The following is a 25,357-nucleotide window of genomic DNA, read 5'->3' on the forward strand; positions in this document are numbered from 1 at the left end:
ACCTTTTAAGAGAGTAACAATGAAATATAGACAATCCACATCAAATGAAAATGAACTTTTGATGTAATTATCAAAGGTCTGTTGGATTCTGTCGAATTTTAATTAGTATTGGATTCTAACCAACAAATTCAAGTCTCACGTGGATTTTTAAAATCCAAACAGTATGCCCCTTGCACAACGGATTTTGGCTTAATTTGACATATTATAAAGGTACTGGTTATTAATAAAATTATGTCGAAGATCGGATTTTGAAAACTAACAGGTTGAGGGTTTGGTTTAGCATGGAGCAGTGAACTAATTGGTCTATGCACTAAGTGAAACTGCTCTAAAGACTTTCAGATCTGGATTTCAGGGTGTGTTTTTTCAATATTAGCTGTTGGACAAATACTTTAATGTTTAAAGAGAATGCACTAACCTGAAATTTTTCCTGATATATAAAGTATTAAACTAAATAGGTAAAATCATAGAATCATTAGGGTTGGAAAAGACATCTGAAATCATCAAGTCCAGCCTTTGATCAAACACCACCATGCCAACTAAACCATGGCACTAAGTGTCCAGTCATTTCTTGAACACTTCAGGAATGGTGACTCTACCACTTCCCTGGGCAGCTCATTCCCATGCTTGACAACCCTTTCAGTGAAGAAAATATTGCTAATGTCCAACCTGAACATCCCCTGGTACAACCTGAGGTCATTTCCTCTTGTCCTGTTGCTTGTTGCCTAAGAGTAGTGGCCAACCCCCATCTTGCTACAGCTGCCTGTAGTAGTTGTAGAGGGTGATAAGGTCTCCCTTGAGCCTCCTTTTCTTCAGGCTAAACAACCCCAACTCCTTCAGCCGCTCCTCATAGAACTTACTCTAGAACTTACGCCAGCTCTGTTGCCCTTCTCTGGACTTGCTCCAGCACTTAATGTCCTTCTTGTAGTGAGGGGCCCAAAACTGGACACAGAACTCAAGGTGCAGCCTCACCACTGTCCAGTACAGAGGGACAATCACTCTCCTAGTCCTGCTGGGTACATTGCTGGCTCAAAAAAATTTTGTAACACTTCATGAATCTGTGTGTCATCCTTGTGCAGGGGCCATGCTAATCTTCTCTATATCATTCCAATTTTAGTATGTGTGCTGCCCAAGTGAAATATAAAATATTATTATGACTTTCACTGTCATGGAGAGCTTAAGCATGGAGATACTGGCCATTGCAAATAATTATTAAGTAGGATTGTTACATACCCATTTGCAACATGTTCCTATGTTCTTTTAGTGATTCCAGTCCTTTTTCCTTGGGAAACACCAAATACTGTTTGAACAGGCAAAGAAACACAAAATTAATCAAAGATTATCAGACCTACAAGGACATTTGAGTTTTGCCAAGAGATTAGAGATCAGCTCTATTTTTTCCCCAGTAGATCTTCAACCAAGAAGGAAAGCCCAGCCAGGCAGTGTGGGGTGATTCGTGGTATCTGAAGCCAGAAAGGACCACTAGTACCATTTAATCTCTAGCCACAGGATCCACATTATTTGTTTCTCCTTGAAAGGTCCTTAGAGAGAGGAATGCTGATGCCCCAGTGGTGGCTGCCAGCCCTCTTGCCCGCTCCAGCTGTTGCAGGGTGAAGAGCTAAGGGCGGCTGTGGGAATAGAGATGGTTGTGAGTAGCCATGGTCAGGCATCTGCAGGATGGGTAAGGGGTGGGCTGACACCAGGAGCTGCATTTCAGCACTGCCCACTTCCTCACCTCGCTGCCCCTCTCTGACCTCCTCTCCCCACAGCTGCCCTGGCCCCTCAAATCTCCCTGTAGGATACAAATAATCCACTCACCCCTATTCTTCTTCACTCATTTCTCCAGAGCTTACTCTGGCACCACTCTCATACCCATACAACCTTACGTCATTTTGCCTAACGTCAAAGATTAGGTTTCTCCTCTGCATCCATTTTGGGTGAGTTTTTCATGCTTCCAAAGATGCACAGGTCATTTCTTCTGGGGGCATGGGCTGGCACCTCCACTCTGCAACGTTTGGCTGCCTGTTCACGGCATTTCAATGTGTTTAAACTCCTGCATTGAATTCAGGTCACCTATCCAGGTGATTCAGCACAGTCTGTAACAGCTGACTACTGATTGCTTTTCACAGCATCAACTTTGTGTCCCCTGCAAACTGCACCCAGTGTTCAGATTATTTTCAAACAAGGGTTTAAAATGGTTTAGGACCAAGAGTCCTTCAGTGTCTTGTTAGTAATGGCCCAGATAATTAATACCTTTCCATTAATGTATACATTTTGAGTGCTATCAGTCAAGCGGCTTTTAAATCATGTAATCTGTGCTCCGTTAATGACATGTAATTCAGGATTTTAAAACAAAATGTCATGTGTAGTATGTCAAATGCCTTAGTGAAATTTAATTACACCATAGCAACACAGCTACCTTCGTCAACCAGGCCTATAATCTTGTAAGAAAATCTTCAAGAAGATAATTTGACAAGAACTACTTTCTCTGAAACTACATTGAATAATATAGCTTTATTTTTAATATGTAATTCCCTGTTGATAGAGTGCTGAATTTGTCTGGCTTCCTTTTTTTTTCCCCTAAGATTAGTATCAGAATAACTGATATATCATTTCCTGGGCCATTTTCTTTAAATACTATAACTACTTTGGCAAGTCAGCAATTCTTTGAAATATCCTTTCTTTCCCAAGATTTGATAATGGAAACTAACTCTAGTGGTCCAGAGAGCTTCTTGACTAATTTTTTTAAACTTCTCAGGTGAGAAAACATAAGGGTTTCAACATTTGAAATATTTTGCATTAGCAGAAGATACTAACTATTCAGATGGGCTGTTAGGTTTAATTCCCTATAGTCTTATTCCAGTTACTGATACTTTTTTTTTTTTTAATAAATCTGCTGGCCAATATTGCTGTTAATTTATTTCTGAAAGGAAGAAGTGCAGACACCAAGATGCCAGTGGGACCTCAAGGCTGATACTCATCTTGTTCTGACCTAAGGGTACGAGTGCTGGTTCATCTCATGCAGAACCCATTAGGTAGCTGTATGCTTTGTCTTTGGTAAGCATACCAGGGGAGCCTGCAGGGAGTGGTTTATTGATAAGAATGATGAATTTGCATGTATGCCAGCCCCTTTCACTAGAAATATTTTGCTGTCTACCTTTTCCTCATGATTCTGACCTGTCATGACACTTAGCAAATCACATTGTACCAAGAAATTTCTCTTTTCCTTTCTAACAGTGCTGTAACTTCATGCAATTTGAGAAGTCTTGAGGCCTAACAAGAACTGTGGATCTTCCCACAGTGAGGTTTGTCTGTTGGGTGATACACCTGGAAAAAATACTGCCTGTGGTAAGCATCAAAGTACTTCTGGAGAATTGTCTGCCCTAGACAATCCCACAGCTTTTCTTGTATCTGATGGTTTACTGAGCATGACAACAGGTGTGGGTGACTTGTTGCTTTGTAGTTTCTTTGTTTGTTTGTTTGTTTGTTTGTTTGTTTTCATCTGAGATTTTTACATTCTTGAAGGATGTTTTTGTCCTTCTGGTCCTTGAAAATTCTTGAAAATGTGCAACCCAGAGGTTGAAAACCTAGAGGCAAACACAGAAGTTGAGATCTCATTCTCTGCCAAATCTAATTATGATACAAACCTGGTGACTTTCTGGGACTTACCATCTTCAGATTTTAGGTCTGGCACAGCTGAAAAGTTCTAAACAATGAATGCAGGATTATTTCAGACCAACTATTCCCAGAAAACTATTAATAGATCTCTAGGAAAAACTGAGGCTGTGTTGGTTTTTTTCTTTCTATCACCAGCCCCAGTCAGAGGTAAGGTACTGTGCTGTACAGATCTGTGGAGTAAACTACGGTAATAAGAGTTAGAATAATGGTATGCAGATAATTAGGCATTACTTATAAGGAAAGATCTAGTAATAAGATCATAAATGTAATAACTTTATTTGCAGAATTATGAATATCAGCATGAAGCCATTATTTACAGATGAACTGGAATGCCAGAATCAAAAAAATTGCTCCGTTATTATTATTGAAATGGTAAACTGTTCAGTGTGTTTCATTTTGTCTTTGATGGAGATGATTTTAAACTGATATTCATTATTTCCATTTTTTTGTTTTAACATACCTTGTTGTTAGGAAGGATGCTTAAGCTGTCCTTAATTACAGTAACATGTCCAATAAAATCCAGGCATTGGTACCTGGACATCTACTCATTGCTCTTCAGTGCATACCACCCCTACAAATACACAGTGTAAAAAACCAAATAAAATCGTGGAATAGCCATGTTAAAAAGTGAGTTCATTAACCTATACAATGAGCACCATTTGGAACAAACGTAGCTTCACTTCCCTCTATCAGTGTTGTCTACAATGCATGGTGCAGTTGTTTTCTTTGTTTAATCATGTCTTTGACCACAGTTCAAAAGTCAATATTCTGCTGTCAGATGTAGGCTTGCATGTGAGGGATAGGTAGGGAACTCAACTAGGAAGCTTTGTGAATAGGGAATTGAATTTGCATCTAATTCACTAAGCACACATGTTTACATGACCTTTAAGGAAGGGAATTAAAGCAATTTGATCATGAGCTCTAGGCAATCTGACATACTGAGGCGATTGAATCAAGGGGCTCAGGTACTTCTTACACGAGAGCTGAACTCAAAGAGAATTATTTTACTTTAAACATCATTTCATATCAAATTCATAGCTGTGTTAGCACTATGAAATTAATGTAGAAGCACTGCAAATGACTGCCAGAAGCTGCTAGGGTAGCAACAAACACTCTAAGGCTCTCAGTTCATCTGGGTGCCTTCTTGCTACCAAGCTGAGCAGGAAGGGTATTGTGGTGATTTAGTGTCAGAAGGGGGCAACAATTAGATTTTTTTATCACCAAAAAAACCCACCACCATTGGAAAAGACAGACTATACCATGAACAGAAATACAAACCACTTCTTAATGGCATCCTTGCCCAGCGATATTTGGGCAAATATCTATGTTTACTGAGGTAAAATGTATTAAAACATGAAATTCTCAGAGGAGCACAAAGACTTGGTTAAAGCACATAGGCACATTTAATTTTTAGACTCCTTTAATGCTAAACTTTCATTGGAATTCCAGTATGCAAAGCACAGTTTTGATTATATGACCTGCCTCATTCTAAGAGCCAAGCATCTCTTGCTCTGTGCAAGTACTACATGCCTCCACAGATTTAGAGCACTGGATTTTGAAATATATAGACAAAATGAACACTTCTCAAAAGGGAGAAAGATACTAGAGTTCTTATTTACTCTCCAAATATTCAACAGCACACTTTCCAGGAGCCTATCAAAACTTTGTCTCTCCTCTGCCCAGGATGTATATCTCAGTATGCCTTACATTTCCAAGCAGGATAATACATGCTTGCCAGGGGGAAAAGGAGAGTGGTAAAAACGGAGTGTCTACAAAGTCTCTGCCAGAAAGTCATGAGCTTATTCTGCCTGTGTTTCAAACTGACAAGGAACTTTGTGTGCGTGTGTGTGACTCTGGACAGTGTGGTGCTAAACTCACTTAATAGACCCTGTCCATTGCCTTTTGGATGACTCACTAACACAGCTGATCAGTCCTGTTTGACTTGGGAGTACAGGCAGAACTGCTCACAGCTGCCTGCAAAAGCAGTTGACAAGTCATGTGGGGGCTCTGTGGGGCAGACTGCCATTGGTATTAGGATTACCTATGTCATGTCTGTGATAAATGTAGGGTTAACAAGTAAATATTCCCAACCCAAATCCATTGAGATTTCACAGGATAAAAAGCACAGAGGAGTAGAACAGGAATGCAAGGTTTCCTCTCCTTTTAATGGCTCATTAATACTGGTTATAACTGTTTAATGGCCGATTTCATCTTCATCCTGTACAAGGCCCCCAAACATGTGTGTCAACATGTTCCTCTTGTTCCATAGGTTACCTGATTTACGAACCTGGTTCCATAATCCAAAGGAAGCCCCACAAAGGTGACCTCCCTCAGCGCCACTCCCGAGACTTTCCTAGCTGTCCTTCATTAGATAGCAAGTTTCTTTCAGTACAGCATACCAACTCCAGTTCAAAGAATAGGCTTTCTGGTTCTCTATCAGGAAAAATAAGGGGCATTTGAGATAGTGAATAGTGATATCAGAAAGATATTTATTGATGGTAATAACATCTGGGTTGTGGACTATTTTTAGAGAATTTTTTCTAATTCATTTGCACACCAGATGAAAAGTTCTTTTTTTATTTTCAGTTTTCTGAACCACATTATGTATAAAATTTTCTGAAAGCATTAGTTATTTACTTAATACTTATAATCCTGTTAATTATAGTTACATATGATTTTCTATGATTGAATATGAACTTTACAGGTTATAATAACACAGAAGAAAAAGTAGTTTGCAGAAATGCTGAACGCATACGTAGTGCTCAGTTTTGATGAAGTTGAGCACAGACTGCGGACTGATTATGTCTCTATTATGCTTAGTAGATTGAGGAAATCAAATGGTCCTAGCATCTGGGTTTTAAGACAGTCTAAGTAACACAGATGTCACTGCCAGACTGTATACAGCCCTGTAGTGAAAGAGCACAGTGGAAAGATACTGCAGACATCCCATTTCTCCACTATGTTCCCACTCTGCATCTCAGCTGAAAGGTCCGAAAAGCATCTAACACCCCTTTAGTTCTCAATAATGGAAATTTATGGTTTATGATTAAAGTATGTGTCAGTTTTTCCGTGATATTTTTAAATGGAAAATGTTGATGTTTCTGTTGGAAAAACAAGTTCATTTTGGTATCAAAGGAGGTGTGCTCTAGCTTAAGAGTTAAGCCAGAAGAGAAGAATGGAAATGTGAAGATCTCAGTCAGTATTCCAACTGCTTTTCAGAATCCAAACTTTTAGGTTCTGGTTAAAAATTTGAGATTTTCCAATGATGATTTTAATGGCTCTTCTTCTTCTTTACATTTACTGCATTTTTTTGTGAAAATATATAACACTATACAAAACACTTGCATGTCAGTACTTCTCTGAATCTCTGATCATTTGTATCTGCTAATTTCTGCAATAAGAGCCCCTGACATGGCTCATGACAGCGGCAATTCAATGTAGCAGTTCTCACCTGGGACTTAAAAGAAGCTTTCTCATGTTTAAATACTTCTCTTACTAGCTAAAGTGAGGGATAGGCCCCCACCAGCCACAGAGGTTAATAGGACATACGCAACATATTAGTCTATGTTTTTACATAAATGAAAAATTTATAGTGCATACAGGGGAATGTACAGGCATTATATAACATGAATGACTGGAATGAGCAGCATTATGAATAACTGAAGAGCAGATTTGATAATGTTTTGCTTTATCTTACCTTTTTTTCCCTATTAAATACATCACAGACCTGACCTTTTTAGAAAAATTTCATCATGTAAAATAATCTGAAATTGATGTTTTTACCTGGTCATAAGCACATGCTGTTTCTGTACCTGCTCAGTGGTTATTTGCTCTGGATGAATCAGTAAGGCACGCTATCAGGATCACAGCCCTTCTTAAAAGGAAATGGTGGTGTCCAAATATCTGATACTATTGTTGCTTTGCGTAAATAGTTTCTTTTACAACTCTTCAGTGTTCAGGAACCTTACCAAGTTGTTCCTTTCCCAGATGGTTTATTCAACACTCTGATCCTGCAGGAAATGGACAAGTCTACATCTCTGCCCTGTATCTCAGTCTGCTTAACAGGGGAACAGAAAATCACACATTCACTCTCCTCCTATTCTTTGTCTGACAGACCACATGTACATTACTCAACACCAATCCTCAGTCTTCCCAAGACCTTTATTAGATAGCCAGAATCCTGACTATCCTTCCAGAGGAGGAAGAATGGAAGTTTCCAACTTCTGTCATCCTGAAACTTGTCTCATTCTTTTCCTATCCACTTATATCCCCACAGTCATCGGGATTTTTATCTCTAACTTTTAGGGCTTGCAGATGTGCCTGACTCTACTAGAAGGGAAGTTCCTCTACGACTGTGTCCCTCGCAAAGACAAGATATCTTCTCTATCACATCTGGGAAGAGCCATGCTTTCTAAACAGTAGCTAACTTCTTGTAAGCAGTCACTGAATACCGAGACATGAGTTGTCCCTGTCAGTTTCCCACTCAGCAAATATGCAATCAAGGGTCTTTAACAGATTTCCATCTCCTACTTTGTTGGATTTTCATTTATGGTGTAGCAAACATTGGCAGAACTCCCAAGCAAGTTTCCAATCACTTGAATTGAGCCTTTTCTTAGTCTGATTTACTGGAAGGTCTGATGCAGATTGTTCAGTCTTTTCCCTCAAGCTATTTCATCTTGGAGAACCACTCTATGTTGCTCTGATTCGATGATGATAAGACTCAATCCATCTATCAAGTTGAGTCAGCAGACTAGGTCTGCTCACACCCCTTTCCCCACACACATACACAGCATCAACATGCCAACAAGCTGCATGTTGAACATATGTGCAGAACAGCTATGATAAGTTAGAACAATCGTTAACTTATTCACAGTGTAATTCCAGTACATCTTGTACATGAGTTTCCAAAATTATTTTAATAACAATCACCTTTGACTACACAGTCGAAGATAGTTGGATCTCTTCCTGAAGGCACGTTCCCACAGTAATATACATGGCACATCCATTACAGACAGTGCTGTTAGTTCTCATTAGCTAGGACAAACAAGGCAGTGAGTCACAATCTCCTTGCATAAAGGATCCCATTGTTTTAAACTGATAAACCAGAGATTCTGCTCTGTGCTGGTGTAAACCTGACATTGATTAAGGTTTTCTGGGATGTTAGAAAGGCTGAATGGATGTGGACCTGAGGTGTCAAGGAAATCTGTCACAAAGATACAGTTTGTATTTTTTCAATAGAAGTTACTTAGCTTCTCTCTTTGTTGGGAGAACCTATTTTATCTGCTGCAAGTATTTTTCCAAACTCCTCTAAGGAAACTAAGCTTAAACTAAATAGATTGTACCAAATGTTTCTAAAGTTTGCCAGGTAAAATAAGTTGTGTGTTTATACACTTTTGACTTAATAGCCTATTTCTGGTAGGTGGCATTTTTTCCCAAGTATGCTGAAGTGTATCTGATTTACACTACTATGAGAAAGTATTCTTCCTCTTATGCTTTGGCTCTTGATTTGTTGTTAGGTTTTGTAAAATCTTAGCTCTAATGGTGAAAGCCAAACACAGAAATATTTTTACCTGCACTTTGCCAGTAACATCAAAAGATGTGCTATTATCTCAACAGCAATTTGGACTGGTTATCAAATGATAATCTTGGAATAAGTGAGTATGATTTGTGAGGGTACTTATCTTTTGTGGGTGTGGTTGGCATGTATTAAAATGTTTTTTTTTTTCCTGCTGGATAGCATGCCAAAGACTTCAGGCAATAAGTAATTATTCCATGTAAAATATTTATTCTCTGCCAGTCATATGTCTTTCTCAAAGATTTGACTTTGCAGCAAGCATTTAAAGCCATGTAAAAGCTTAAATATGGGGCCAGAATTAAATCTGATGTAAGCAACTACAACAGAAATATGTGTTGTGTGTGCTCAGTAGCTCTTTGTGAGTAGAGACCAGTTGTAATTCCTTCCTGCCTTTATTCAGAATTTTAGGATTACATTATTCAATATTGGGCACTCAGTTTCTGTTCCAGACATTCAATTTCTGTGACCAAGCTAGGAACTCACTAAGGTGAAGATTTTTATGTTTTAGAGATACAAAATGAAACTTCTTTTCCTTTTTATTCCATTACATGTTGTAGGTTATTCCCCTACAGAAAATGTTTTCTGTGCTTGAAGTGAAAGCTCCAGAATACATGCACAATATAAAGTCACATTGACCACAACAGTTCCTAAAAGATGCTCTGCTTCTGAACTATAACTGTGGCCCAGAGCTCTTCTGCAGCCCATTCTATGCAGGAGTATGCACCATGCCCCATCAGGTACTGGAAAGGCTAAACTGAATACATTAAAATAAACTGTGCTAGTTTGAACTTGCGCTAATTTATTAGACTTAGTTTCTAAAATCTAGTGCTAAGAACTGAACTCACAACCTGAGACCTACTTCACTCTTCCAAAATCACAAGAGACACAACCAACAGAGCAAATAGGGTGCGTACGGTCTGTGTTATCTGCCTTTTCAAATAAAAAAAATCTCTTCAATATTTACATGTCTTCACCATTAACACCCTCTTTTCCTGACTCTAACTTCATCACCTAGACACAGAGCTGACTTTTTTTCCTCTAATTCCTTGAGAGAGTATGCAGACAGCTGCTGCTGCATTGGTGCTTGCCTGCAGGACTGGCAGGTGGTTGTACTTCTGAGAGGTTTCAAGGCATGTCTCTCTCAAGAAATGTTAGAAGGCACAAACCTCTCCTCAAGTACTATAAAAAATCAAAGGAAGATGCTTCAGGAGGTGAAATAAACTTCTGAAAGAGATGAAACTGTAATGTAAACCATGGTTGCAGGAGTGGCAGACATTGCCATTCACTGTTGTATCTCTTCAGTAAGTTATTGGCAATGAGCAAGTGTATCTAAGATCCCTTTCTATTTATTAAATTTTGCACTGGGGAGCAACTTTCTGTTAATGCTAGTGCAACTAGCTGCTTACAAGTGTTACCTCTGTCATATGCCAGTGTGGCTGGTAATTCAGACCCTTGCACATAACTTCAATATTTTTTTGTCCTCTCTGTGGTGATTATGAAGGTACTTTTACCAACAATGAAATCTCTAGATAATTAGAAGCCAATCCCTGTCCTTATTGCACAGCTAATCTCTTGCTAAACCTTTAATATGCTATTGCATTTCAGCAAAGGCTTTCTTCCAATGCTTAAAAGCACCCTGCATAAGTAATTCCCATTCATAACTATATATTGATACCATTTATTTACTAAATCCTTCTGCTTTGTAAACACAAACATTGTTTATTCTTTTAAGCTCCCAGAAATTCACTATTTCTCCAATGCGACTGTAATGAAGACAAAAGTAGAAAGTCAAGTTAGCAGAACTTAGTGATGTAGAAGTATTAATGTAGTGTAAAAACACACAGCCATGGCTTATTTTCATAATTTGACAGACAGGTATTATACTGATCATTTTTTTTTTAAACTGATTCTATCTTGGAGATTACACTGATATGTTAATAGCAGCTTCTGATGTTGAGTTGATAATGTCATTTATATATTGGCACAACACTGGTAGATTGACAAGTCCTTAATTCTGTGGCAAGACACAGCAAGACAGAGAGGAACAGAAGGAGCTGGAAGCCTGATGAAAGAGAGGGATGGGAGTAAATTAGGTTGCATCCTTGGACTTATTGTAAGGATTGTCTTTAACTTGTTGTTGATCATGCAGCATTTATGTGAATAAAAATATTTAATTCTTGAACTTACTCCTTTGAAATTAGAGAACTGAACAATTTATATCTGCTGCTAAATTGCAGACTTTCAATTTCCAACAATTTAAGCTACCCAACATATCTCTGTTTCAGATACTTTTTTGTGCATGTAAATGTAACACAACTGGACCCATTCAGAAACATGAAGGACCTCCTGGATTTGTATCTACTGGGAGGATATCCTGAATTTTTGTCAGCATATGTGACTTAACCATGTGACTGTCACTGTTGTATAATTCTACAAGGAAATGACACGTTCACAGATCATTCTATATCTGATTTGGCCTGAAACCCTGCTGTTATCTCTCACTTCTGATCACTTGAATGTGGAAATATTTCTGGGCTCTGAACATTTTGAACGGGATTACATATCAACACAGAAAGCAATATTCAAAGCAGAAAGTTTCAGTCTGACTTTTAAAAGTGTTTGGCAAGGGACATCCAGTGAGTTAAAAGGGCTGGAAGTTCCATACAGAAGGAACAGGGTATGCAAATATTCAATTAGCAGCAGCACGAGGGTGAGACTTTGGAAGAAACAGAACAATTTAGACATGAGTCTAGGAGAATTGGCAGGAATGTAGGTGACAAGGAAGTCTTATAAATCATGTCATGAAAAAAGCATGGAACGTTTGATAGCAAGGAACGAAAAACATATGAAAACAGTGCAGCACATTACCCAATTAGAAGTAAATGCATGAGAACATTTCAGGGTAATGCAGGGATCGGCTTGCTTCTAGGCAAGAGTCCAGCTCACACATTTTAGAATGGCTACCGTGGAAGCAAAGTGTGTATAGGAAAGTAGGCGTGAAGATGATTAAAATAACCAGGCCTGCTCATGATTGCATGGGATGAACACAGTGTAATTAACTTGGCTAAAGGAGTGTCTTATCCTTGTGATATATGTAAGCTGATAAGAGGCTAAACAAGTGGAGGCAGCTGAAAATTGAACAAGATGGAATGGAGACTTCAGAATAGCTCCAAAAAACTTGACTCATTGTGTTGCTGTAAAACGTGTCCATTTGATCTGCAGCTTTGAAAGAGCATTAGGTTTGGTCTCCATCCTGAAGCAGTTCACATCATAGTGACACTTGGGTACAAGTAGGACTTTCACAATGTAACTTTGTCTGTGCTCACAGCCAACTAAAGATTAGTTTGCCACAGATTACCATGGAGTATTTGGCAAAAAAATTCCCTCAAAGAAAATTTTACAGCAGAGACATAAGCAGGATGGAGACAGTGAAACAGTAAAGTATACATGCAGATCCTACTATCTAAACAGAAATGAAAACTCAACATTGATCCAGTAATATAACTTTTAGAAAAGTTATTAGAAGCAGTTGTAAGGAAAGAAAATTTTAATTTTCCCTTCATCATCAATAATTCCAAAGTGTATTATGGTAGTTTCATTCGGCTTTTCCAAATGAAATTTTACAACATGAGGAAAAGAATTCTGACTCTCAAGCTGACCATTAAAATTCTAAAGTAGTGAAGATTAGAAAGAATCTATAAAATAAAGAATTAAGACAATTGCCAATAGTTCAAGGAAGAGTTGAGGAAAGAACTGTTTAGGAGACCCTGAATAACTTCTGTGTTTGTCTGACTGTTCAACTACATAAAATAGTTGGTCGAAACAAAAATCAATATTTTTCTTCTAATTTCTATCTAAAGTGACAAAACCCCACAGCCAACCCACAAGCAAAAGAACTTTAAAAAAACAAGCATTTGTGTTACCCTGAGAAAAAGCCTTCATGTGATCTGGCATGCAAGATTTACTCTCTTCGCTTGTAGTAAACATTATTGAAGCTGGGCATTCAAAGAAAGACAAGCAGGCTATCAACTGACCCTCCACACAATGTTCTTATCAGCTGAAGTGCTCAAAAGAAGTGTTTTGAATTCTGAAGACCTGGCTGTGGTAGCATGACCTATCTCATTCTTACCATGATTCATAGCAGTGTCTTGAATTTATCTAAACAATTCTTTAAAATAGAAACAGCCCAACCAAACATCACATTATGTTAATAAAAATGCTTATAGAAACAGTGTATTTTGTTGTACTTTCAGTTAAAACTCCCAGGTATGAGTAATCTAAATTATAAAAGCTATTATTTTCAGAGTAAACTTCCAGTTCTTTGAATAATTACTTAACAGGTGATAGAAGAGTAAGAAGTGGGTTTGCTTCTGTACAGACATATTACATTGTACTTCCTATTTTTGTTTTTTCATTATTAGATTTTTTCTTTCTAAGTGCATATTTGATGATCTTTTTTTTAGAATGCTTGTATCATCCAACACAACATTGACATGACAGGTTGAGAAAGTGAAGTATATTTCTTCTCTAGCAAGTCTGCAGTCCAAATTTTAAAGAACACTTTTATTTCATGACCCAACATAGCTGGTGCTTAGAGATTTTAAGGTTGTACATATGAAAAACAAAACTATAGGACTATAGAATTTTGTGCTTACACAAAATTCCTTCACTTTCTGGATTTAAAACTAAATAGCAGTATTCTCTCCTAGAACTTGTGCTGGTTTTGGCTGGGGTAGAGTTAACTTTCTTCACAGTGGGTAATATGGGGCTGTGTTTCGGATTTGTGCTGAACACGGGGTTGATAATATAGTGATGTTTTTGTTATTGCTGAGCAGGGCTTACACAGAGCCAAGGCCTCTTCTGCTTTTCGTGCTGCCACACTGGCAAGGAAGTTCAGGTTGCATGGAAGGTTGGGAGGAGATACAACAGGGACAGGTGACCCAAAGTGACCAAAGGGATATTCCATATCATATGACATCATGCTCAGGATATAAAACTGGCGGAAAGAAGGGAAAAGGGATGATGTTTGGAGTGATGATATTTGTCTTCCCAAGTCGCCGTTACGTGTGACAGGGCCCTACTATCCTAGAGATGGCTGAACACCCTCCTGCCCATGGTAAGCAGTGAATGAATTCTTTGTTTTGCTTTGCTTGTGTGCATGGCTTTTACTTTCCCTATTAAACTGGCTTTGTCTCAGTCCACGAGTTTTCCAGCTTTTACCTTTTCGATTCCACCCCTGAACCTGCTGGTGGGAGAGAAAGCAAGCAGCTGCACGGTGCTTGGCTGCTGTCTAGGATTGAACCACCACAGAATGACACTGCAGAGAGTAACAGTCAAGGTAATATCTTTGTTCTGGTAACGGTAATACCAGCATTTCTCAATCATAATGAGGTGTACAAGTGAATAGATTAGAAACCAGGAAGTTCACACTACTGTCACAGACAACCACTCCAGAGTCCACTTCTCCAAGGTACCAGCACTTTCCATTTCAATAGTACTGCTCATGAGATATCCAGCATTGTCAACTACAAGGATTTTCAATGCTTGTCAAGCTTCTCAACCATGAAAATCTACTGTTAGCTCTAAAAATTAGTGTTTCTCTTTCAGAAACTTATTAATTTTAATCAAGATTGTGCATCATATCCCTTTTCATATTCTTTCTGGAATTGAACCAAGGGGAGGTCAGGAACTTTCCTTGGGCTTTGTTTCAGAATTTTTATGGCAGCTACTGAATTACTTGGAGCTTTAAAGGAGTCAGTTTTCCAAAGTTGAGAACAAATAAAGCCAAACCTATGGGGAGAAAGAATTTAAATAGAAAAGTATGAATAATTAGGAACTGTTTAAGAATATTTTACTGGATGTCCAAAAGCCACAATCAATAAAGAAGGACAACTGCTCTGGTAATAAGCCAACTTGGCTTACGAAGGAAATGAAAGCCCTTCTTAAAAATACCCATGTATACAACATTTGTATGTTTCTGTGTGTGTATATGCACATAAACTGATCAATATATATATAGATTAAAATGGGTGAAAGGAATTGTGTAGGCAATTTATAATGAAAGCAGAAGGACTAATATGAAGTGAGTACCCAGAAAAGTTAAAATACAGTTAGATGTGCTTTATAATACGCAAGTAATACTTCTCTGTGTTGAACAGAAATTACATAAAACTGCAACATAGAGATGGGAATGATATAATACTATATATTTTCATTGGCTCACTTAACTGGTTACAAATTAAAAAATATGGGTTTTCATACATTCAAAAATATAAAAACATTCATTTTGGAATAAAGAACATAGACTGCAGGAGCATCCTCCTTTTGGGGACAGTATAGAGCCTAAAGCAGAAGAATCTATTTCTCGCTTTGACAGTGACCTCTTTTATAATAAAATTATTAATTATAATAAAGCAAAGTACTTCCTTTCCCTTATAGTGCTACATTATCAGGCATTATTGCAGTTTGAAACATGTCCAATCCTGGTACTCATAACTTTAAAAATGTATTTATAAATTGGAAAATGTTCTAAAAAGATCTATAGGACAGATTAAAGGACTGGAAAATGGGACACAACACAAAAAACCCAGAGCTTTCTTTCTTTAGTGGAAAAGTGAAGTGGTTAATGGACAGCAAATATATATATTTGTAGTCATAGCTGTAAACACTTGGTGGGTTAACTTGTTTATACCTGGTTTCTATTTTATCTGCTCTTCCCCTTTCTTCAAAGAAATACAGTATATCATAGTATGAATATTACACACTGAGTCAAATACAGAAGTCAGACTGCAGACAAGTTTCTTCCAGCCTTAATCTGTGACTTCAACATGACTTTTGCAGGGACTTGAGAGATTTGCTGGGGCTTGAGGGATTTGCTGGGGCTAGCATCTGATTGAAAGCACTTGAAACCTAGTTAATTTTTACAACCATTCAACCAAATAGGAATTCCAACCAGACATATTAGTGTAGGTGTTCCTGTTTAGAAGAAGAATAACTGACCTGGTACGATACAAAAAGTGGATTAGTTCTCCAAAATATCTTCAGTATCAGAACCAGAATGCAACACTCTCTGCCCTTTTGAGTGTGACAACAAGAAAACCAGATAGAGCCACAGCCATTGCATTCAGACCTCCCTGAGTCTTTCACAACACCCCAGAGCCAGGAGTCAGGGGCTGAGAACCTACCTGGTACTAACCTACAATTCAGTTGTCATGAAATTCAAGAGGATGATTAACCTGTCAGCTAACAGAATTTAGAAACAATACTTCTGACAAGCAGTCTTCCAGGCAAACTGATAAGTATTTGGGGAGTGAGCTGTCAAGAAACTAAGCTGTTTAAAAAGTTTCCAATCAAAACCTATGTAGGATTAGAAATTTGTTGAAGGCAACAGATTTTGACAAACTAACATTTTCTAATGGAAAAGATTTTCCTAAGGAGTTTTTCCATCTTTCTCTAATATTGTAATAAATCAACTTTTACATATTTCTCATATATACTCTGCAATGATTTTTCAACAAGAAGAACTTCCCCCATGACATTCTGATCCAAATCAGGTATTCTTTATCAGATGCAACTAAAACTACTGAGACAATTCTTCTGGTCCAGCTCTTTCACCCATGCTCTTCCTCATGATCATTTAGATGTCTGACTAGAACTTAATTAATTCTATAGCAGCTTACTGCCAACTACATTATTTTCTGGAAGTCCAAAAACTTTCTCCATCATATGATAGATTCATAACTTCAAGATTATATGGTATGACAATTCTAGTATCAATATTTTAATGAAACTGAGCAATGACGAGAGATTTTTTTGGCTACCTTTCAATTAATTTAGTTTTCTTAAAATAAAAATCAAAAGATTTACCTTTAAAAATCTATTTTCAATATTAAGATCGTATTGAAGTAAAGAGTATTTCACTTGAATTGTCACATTATTTGTGGTACCTACATAGTTTGACATATTTTCTTCTTTTTTCATCACTCAATGTAAATCCAAAAGATCATACCTTCTAATGATTCTAATGAAAGGCTGAGATCATACCTTCTAATAATCTTCCATTATTTATTACTTAGGATTGCCTTTTTGATGAATTAGTCTATAACCTGCATCCCTCAAAGACACTTGCAATTCAGGTTATAGTGGTTAAAATTTCTCTTGGAAGATTAGGCTTGTCCAGGAGATTCTAGAAGAAGGGAGAAGATTTAATGCTAGAGCATATACTTTTTGGGCAGACTGTTAGATAATGTTAATTGTGAATCTATGTTGGAGTCTGAAGGAAAATTAAATAACTTATGGAAAACCAGATGGAAGTTGGACAAGTTTTGGCAGAGAATATTTAAGTGTCTTTCTTTGTTCGCTTGTGAAAAGTTCAATATTTGAAAAAATGGAAATAAAACTATTAATTTTATTTCTACTAATTGAAAATATTGCAAAATGTCTAGCATATACATTGAATCATAACAGTTTAAAAGTGTTTTAACCCAAGTAGAAATATATTTGATACTGCCAGTAGCTTACTTAGTCATACAACATAAGAAAAAGTGAAGTTCAGATAAAAAGACATTTATCTCGTTTCTTGAAGGTAATATCCATTATCCCATTAACTAGTCTTTGAAGTCAAGGGTGGCATCCTCCTTAACTGGACTGCTGAGATCTAGAGAATGAGGCAATACTGACAGTGAATTACTGGAACAAACTCTTTGGTATTTTCAGTATTTCCCCCCTCCTATTATGATATATTCCAACAAGGCAAATACCTCCCTACAAGCAGTATTATTATAAAACTTAGTGTTAGGTAGATAGTTATCCTAGATCTCACTCTATCATGGACTGTCTAAGCAGGGAAGAGTTATTTCTCCAAGGAGGCAAGTTATGTGGATTCCGGTGAAGTTAATCAATCTTCATCAAAGGGCTATATCTTCCAGAAACTGGCTAAACCTAAACCTATTCAGAAACAGATGGCTTGGAATGAGAGTATTAAGTTTTTTTTTATTCTAATGATAACATTTGGAAGGCCAACGAGCACTCAGGAATAGGTGATGAAGTTATACATGAATGAGGCGAATTGTTATCGTATCGTGTAGCACACAAAATCGGAGCATTAGGCTGGAGGCTGAGCAATCACATAGGCTTGTTCAGGCTCCTGTCTTCAGTAGTTACATTTTATTCATGCCAGATGAATGACATATTACATGATCAGTTATGAAAAGTACCACCCAAGAAAAGGACCTCGAGTGGATGCAAACCTGTTCACGGACTATATGATGTAAAAGGTACTTGTACATCTTCTGTGAAGGAGAAGCAGGAAGACACTTAATAGCACTGGACAAAGAAGATGTCACATGAAAATTTGTGATGGCTAAGGCATGTTTCTGGGAATATATCACAGGTAAAGATCATAGGCATTACCTGGAAATAGAGAGTGCTATGGGCAAGTCTTCATGCTCTTTCCGTTTCTGCTAATACCAGTGAAATTGGGGTGCATGCATCTTCCCGAACTGAAAATGATCTCATCAAAGAAGTGTTTAACCCCATCATTAAGCTTCTTTTCATGACATATAATTATTTTTATTAACAGTAATATTTTTGCAGTAATATTCTGCTTTTTCATACTTCCCAGAGCATCCTTCCCCAGCTTTGTGAATTCCATGAGCTCAACAAAATCAAGGGTATTCAGTACATCTGCCTTTCCCATGGCAGCTAAAGAGGGATATAACTTCTCTTCCACTATGGTACAATTCACTTCATTATTTCATGTCTTTCAGGTTGGAAAAAGTAACTCAGGAAAATAAGGCTGCCTTAAGTAACCAGACTCCAGATGTCTAGCACCTACATCCATGCAAGATCCTAACCTATACAGGTGCCAAAAGCAGTCAGCAAAAACATCACAAACTGAGTTTGATGCAGAGCTATGCCAGATCTGACAACTGTAAAACCACAAGTAGTATATAACCTTATCAGCAGTGAAGCATTCAGTAGAGTCTACATCATCAAGAGCTAGCTGAATGCAGCTTTAGAAAGAAGTCAAATATTTTAGAAAATTTGAATTTTTCATAATTTCCCCTTCCTTATTCGCCGTAGATATTTCTTTGTTTAATGTGCCTTTTCCTCAGAGTATCTGCATTCACTGAGAGTCTTGTGCAACTCCCTGTAATCCTCGGAAATGTGACATCATAACTCCCTTAGTAGTTATGATTAGCTCTGTTCATACAATTTATCCCCTAATGTGACAGGTAGAGAAGGCTGAGAGCAGAAACCTGCAGGATTTAACACTAATCTGATCAACACTGACTGTCCTATCTCGCAAAAGGAATAAGGTGTTGCTGCAGAAAAAAGTCCTGGGCAGGATGCAGGGTTTCTCTGCCCATGGCACTCATCCATTGGTCGTATTTCTGCCATCTTGACTGCCAATGAGTCTTTTTATAATACTACCCTTTTCAAAACAAAATTATGAAACAAGATTTTGCTGCTATTGCCATTCCTTTTCTTCACATTTCCTTAAGTTCCTGAGTTCCTTAGGAAATGCACTGGATGCAGAAGTGCTGATGACAAACTGTTATTAGTATTTCAGTCCTCTTAATTATTCTTCTACTGTAGTCAGGATAAAACCACCCAAAACAAAACAAATAGGGTTTGCCAGAACAGGTGGACAGTACTTCCTCAGTTAAAACATATTTAAGACTCAACATACACTAAAATGCAAGCAGTGCAAGAGCAAAGCTTTACTAATTATTGAAGAATAGACAAAGTAACTCTCAAGTGGGTGGATTGTCCTGTATGTGAAACATCAAGATTTGTTTTGTAAAAAAACTATTTTGTAACAGACATGTCTATGTTAACACTGCTAGAAACATCTAGAAACACTTTGAAAGAGATTGGGTCATTTCTTACAGATAAAACTGAACTGGTACCTCTACCCTCCCATTTACAAATCCCTCATTTTTTGATTCTCATTTGTGCCTTGAGACTTAATGAATCAATACGGATCTCAGGAGTAGTTAGAATCAAAAGCAATTTTACATCCCCTCATTATGAAATACAAAAATCAGTTTTCCCTGTATTCCCAACAGTGAACTAGAGAAGCACATCGAATAATCAGATATAATCCATGGGTAGATGCAGATATAATCAGATATAATCCATGGGTAGATGCAGACCTTGTCTGAAGGAAAAGGGAAGGGAAGAAGAACTCTGTAGTTGCCAATGTCCCTCGCAAAGTTGATCTTTACTATATCTAACACTGAGGAAATGAGCAAATATGCCTTGGACTCTTTTCTTTCATTAGCAACCAGCATAGATAAAACAATCAGAAAACTTTTCATTTAATTTTGTTGATTTTTTTGTTGAATAACTGTAAGTAGGAACATCCAATCAGGTTGAGACATAAAAACGCTCCTGTAGTTGTTTCAGCAGAAAATGGAAGTACATCAGTCATTCTTCTGCAACATGTCCTTAAACTAGGACTCCCAGCAGACCTCACTCCACAACTCCAACTCAACCTTACTCCAGACTTTTAACAATCAGACAATCTGAGAGAAGAAATGACCTTCCATGTTTGTGACTGGCTAAAAGATTGTTGCCAGATGTGAAAGAATGATGTGATGCTTACGATTCAAAAAGATAACCATTTTCAGACTTTATTACCATTGAATACACCCTGATGAAGACAAATCATGACAGACCTCAAAAGCTGAAGCTAACACAAAACTCTTTTAATGTTGTATTACTGAGATATCTATGCAGGAAAGTTTATGAATGGATTTTTTTATTTTCATGGATAAATATCACATATATTTCTGTGACTCAGGCTGGCAAAGCTGATGAGCATTTCTTCAGAAATAGGAATGCTAAAACTCAAAAGACCTGACTTTCAGAAGAGGCAAGCATAGGGAAAGTAATAATAGTGAAGGGGAGGAAGAAAGAAAAACAGAAGCGATGAGAGTAGCACTAGGTGAGAGCTGTGCCTAATGGACCTATGGAACTGGTCATGGCAGTCAAAACCAACTGCAATCATTGTACAACAAAAACAAATCTTTGAAATAAGAAAATTGTTGATCTCTTATGTCAGGATGTGAAATTAGATGCTATTGCAAGTAACAGAAACATGGTAGAATAACCATCATCAGTGGAACAAAAACAGCAGAGGGAAAAGCTTTAAATAAATATAAAGGTAGTAAGGTGGAATTGTCTAACATTATATGACAGTCTATAAAGAAGAGAAGGACGTAGTGTGAATAATAGTCTGCTCATTTGATCATCCTTTCTAGAAGACTGATGAAATAGACTCCAGTAGACAATTCTCAGGGGCAAGGTTGTCAAGCTGTTACATGGGAAAGAGAAAGACACGTTCATCCAGAACTTTCCTCTCCCTGGTTAAAGCACTCTCTGGAGTTGAGGGCTGAAATACCCATGGGCCCAGAGAGCCAAAACTGCAAGCTGAGACACTGCTGTCTAACACCTCTTGGGAGAAAATCCACAAGGAAAAATAAAAATTTTAACAATGATGCTTGAAATGAGAAGGTTTCTTGTCATCAGATCTTCAAAAAAACAAGAGTAGAGACAAAAGGGTCGTCTGAATTTTCAGGGTTTTCCTTCTTACACCAATTTGCTTTGCATATTGCTCTCTCTTCCCCTGTGAGATATTAACAACGAATAATAAAGTTGGTGATCAAGAAATGATATTTTTTTTCTGAAATTAAAAGACATTAAAAAATTCTGCTTTCTGTGATTTTTGCTTTTGAAAGATCCGCTTTCCAAACTTTAACTTCGGATGAAATTTACCCTACAAATTTTCTGTTGGATTAACTAAATGTAGGAAGTAAATGGTATGTGAAAACGGGCTTACCACTATTACTTGATAGCGAATAATTATTTCAATGTTAGGAGAAGTGACTGAGATAATAGGCATTTAAGTCTCTGTGGCGTTAACAAAGCAGCTCTTAAAAAATATTAGCTCGAAATAGATTCAAATAAACATGATAAAAAATTTATTCCACTAAAAATAATGTTCTAAGTAAGAGACGCACCTTGAGATTTGGGGTATAATTTATCTAAGTATCCCTTAGAGATCCTTTTTTCTCTTCAAGCCACATGAAAAATCACTGTGTCACTTAATGCTCTTTTTTACCTATAAAATATTTTATTGTTAGTTAGGTAGCTTGTAATATGTAGTGTAATTTGGTTCACATGGTAGTGACTATTCTGTTCTTTTCAAATTGCAAAGACTCATTACTGTGAAGCTAATGAAATATAAGTAGCTAGACCAGATTCCAAAATTGATGGATCCATATTCTATCCCATTCCAGAGTCAACAGGAATTTTCTCAGCAGCATCAGCAAGAAGCAGATAGGTGGTGATCAGATTTTCCATGAGATTAGATGGCTGTCTTAGTGAGAATGAACCCATTCTTAAAGCAGAGCTTGGAGAACATGCCAGCAAAAGTGGAAATTTAGTGGGGGGAATTTCCCTTGTCTCCAGCATAGAAGGTATTAGCATAATTCCTCAAGCACACACTAAGATACCTGTGAGTTATTTATTAATAGTTAAAGAAGTTATTTGGCATCCAGCATCAAATATAATTCTTGAAAAGGGCTGACAGCAGAATACATTTGTTAACAGGAGACATGCCTAAACTTTGCCAAGAGAAATACTGAACTACATGTGCACTTACTGAAGCAGAGTGTGCCTTTTTTAAGTCAAAGTCCTTGTCTATATAACTTCCTTATTCTTCTTGTCATATTTCCCTAAATTTAGATTCATAATAGTAGCAACAGGAATGAGGTGAATTGGGCTAAAGAAGAGTTCTGTCTATTACATGGTTCAAAGCTTACCTCTTTCTGCAGCATTTTCTTTATGTAGCAACAGAAGACCACCCTTGTGATACCCAAAAATCTTGACTTGTTTATATTTTGCTCATTTTCTTTAGTTTAATGAGGTGATAAATAAACACGCTTCTCAAGGAATGAGAGACTGTCAGTGCTAGAAACTGAAGTTCTCTGTTTATTCACAGGTCAGATATAGATGCCAACAAGCACTGTGCAAAAAGTCTGTCAGTAATCATGCAGCTGGCCTGAGGGAACAAGACTAAGTTAAGTGGTAGTTATTAATGTAACTCCTTGCTGTTACACGTTTGGGACCCTTTCCTGAGCTGAGATGGTCAATGCTATCGACCCACGGTCAAGTATGTGGAGCCCAGACAGGGGAATCAAAGATAAGGATTGATGAGTAGACTCTTTCATAAACCTCATGTACTCCTCTCTTCTAATGGATTTTCCATGTGAAATCAAAAAAAAAAAAAAAAAAAAAAAAAGGTGAAAACTGATATTTGTGACATAGTAATTCATGAGAAACTTATAGTATGGTAAAATGGCTCAGACTGAGTAGTCTCTTGAGCACCATGAGCAGAGGCACACTACGCTGCTATTTAGATCCTCTTCTTTTGGCTGCCTCTCAAGACAGACGGCTTCTCAATCAACCTGTGGGCTATTTATCTGGGCATACTTGGTAGGGAATTAATCTACCTGGCCTGCTTGGACACGCAGGGTCCCATGAGCTCTTAAGGGTACCCTCCAGCATGTCTGAGCCCATACTGCCAAGATCACTGTCTAGTCTTGATGATGGTTTTGACTCCTGGAACAGCCATCAAACAGCAATACAGAAAATTTCTTGGAGTCCATTGCTACTGAACAACCTTGGAAGTATTCCTGCTGAAAAACTAGCAGATGATCAAGAACCTTGGGACTTTCATGCGAGCCAATGCAAGTTTCAAGATCTATTATGTATAATATGGCAAAGAAAAACAACATGCACAGGAAGTTTAACAAGATTTATCCTGGCTTTTAGATACTGAGAAAATGCTTAAAAAACTTCTGAAGCAGCATCACTGATGTCAAAGGTCAATATTTTCAAATGACATTCTCACAAAATAAAGTCAAATACTCTATTTATTTTACTGTGACATCCAACTTTTTTTAAAGTTATTTTTGAAAGTCTTTCGACAGTAGATTGCATTTCACTTGTAACTGCTGTTTTGCTGGAGAAGAAAGGCAATCCAGATTAGAAGGAATTCTGCATATACACATACACAAATCTTCTTTGTACTTTCCTGTAAACATTTGGTTTTTTCCCAAAAATTAGCAGTCTTTATAGCTGCATGCAAAAGAGAAATCCACTCATCAATGATAATTTCTCATTTTATTTTAAATTTTAAAATTAAAAAAAAGAAGAATATTTGGAAATTTGGACAATAGCACTCACCTTGATGTTTTTGCAGGATGGGGAATAGACTTGCTACTTAGGATATTACTAAGGCATTATAGGGGAGAAAGGAAAGCAAAATGATAATTATATCTTTTTATATAAAGTTATAACTCTTTCAGATCTCTTTTATTCTGCAAACACTATAATTTACGGTAGTGATTCTCTACTAATCAGGTGTTGTATTACAATGTTCTCTTTTACCAGGGCATTTTAGTGTTAAAAATTATAAAAGATGTCAGTCAGTTTGGAGTGTAGTGCAATTATTTTTATGGCTGATAAACTGAATGAATAACTCCCTGTGTGCAACAGAGGCAGAGCAGGTTTGAACACTCCTTGGTCTGCTTTTGATTTACATGTCTATACAAAGATGTGCAACTCTTAAAAAATATGGTATTTCTGCACAATAAAACAATTGGATTAGAAGTGATCCTACTGAATATTTTTGCTATCTTTCACATGATATTGCAGTTGCAAAAATATGTACACACATTAGGTCAAACTCTTTGTGCACTAAAATATAGATAATAGAATAGGGTTTCTTTTTTAAGATAAACTGATGAGATTGCAAAGATTCTTGGAATGATAACAAAAGGGGTTGTGCTGTGATTGATCTTGACGTCATTAAAAGCAATGTGGGCAGATAACTTTTAGTTGGCACCTAAATTGCTAAAAGTAATGATAAAGAATCCATGAACGACAAGAGGCAACTTCTCCTTTCCTGAACCAGGATTATCCTACAAAGCCTCAAGAAAACCCCAGGGTAAAGGTAAGGAAGAAACAGTTTTAGTGCAACATCCCTTAATTATACACAGATGTTTACTAAAAAATGTAGCTATATCATCTGCA

At 37.2% G+C, this 25,357-nt stretch overlaps 1 long non-coding RNA gene and 1 other non-coding gene across 2 annotated transcripts in view; both read right to left on the minus strand.

The window, feature by feature from the left end:
- Positions 1–1,031: 1,031 nt before the first annotated feature.
- Positions 1,032–1,139, minus strand: LOC135406049 (U6 spliceosomal RNA). The gene has a single exon (XR_010426122.1). It is a non-coding gene; the product is annotated as a U6 spliceosomal RNA (small nuclear RNA).
- A 22,068-nt stretch (positions 1,140–23,207) lies between these two features.
- Positions 23,208–25,357, minus strand: part of LOC135410071 (uncharacterized) — a 33,314-nt gene continuing 31,164 nt past the window's right edge. Inside the window, exon 3 of the long non-coding RNA XR_010428509.1 lies at positions 23,208–23,512. This is a non-coding gene — a long non-coding RNA (uncharacterized LOC135410071). The remainder of the gene's footprint in view (positions 23,513–25,357) is intronic.

This window comes from Pseudopipra pipra, chromosome 1 (genome assembly GCF_036250125.1).
Source record: "Pseudopipra pipra isolate bDixPip1 chromosome 1, bDixPip1.hap1, whole genome shotgun sequence".
Taxonomy (NCBI): Eukaryota; Metazoa; Chordata; class Aves; order Passeriformes; family Pipridae; genus Pseudopipra; species Pseudopipra pipra.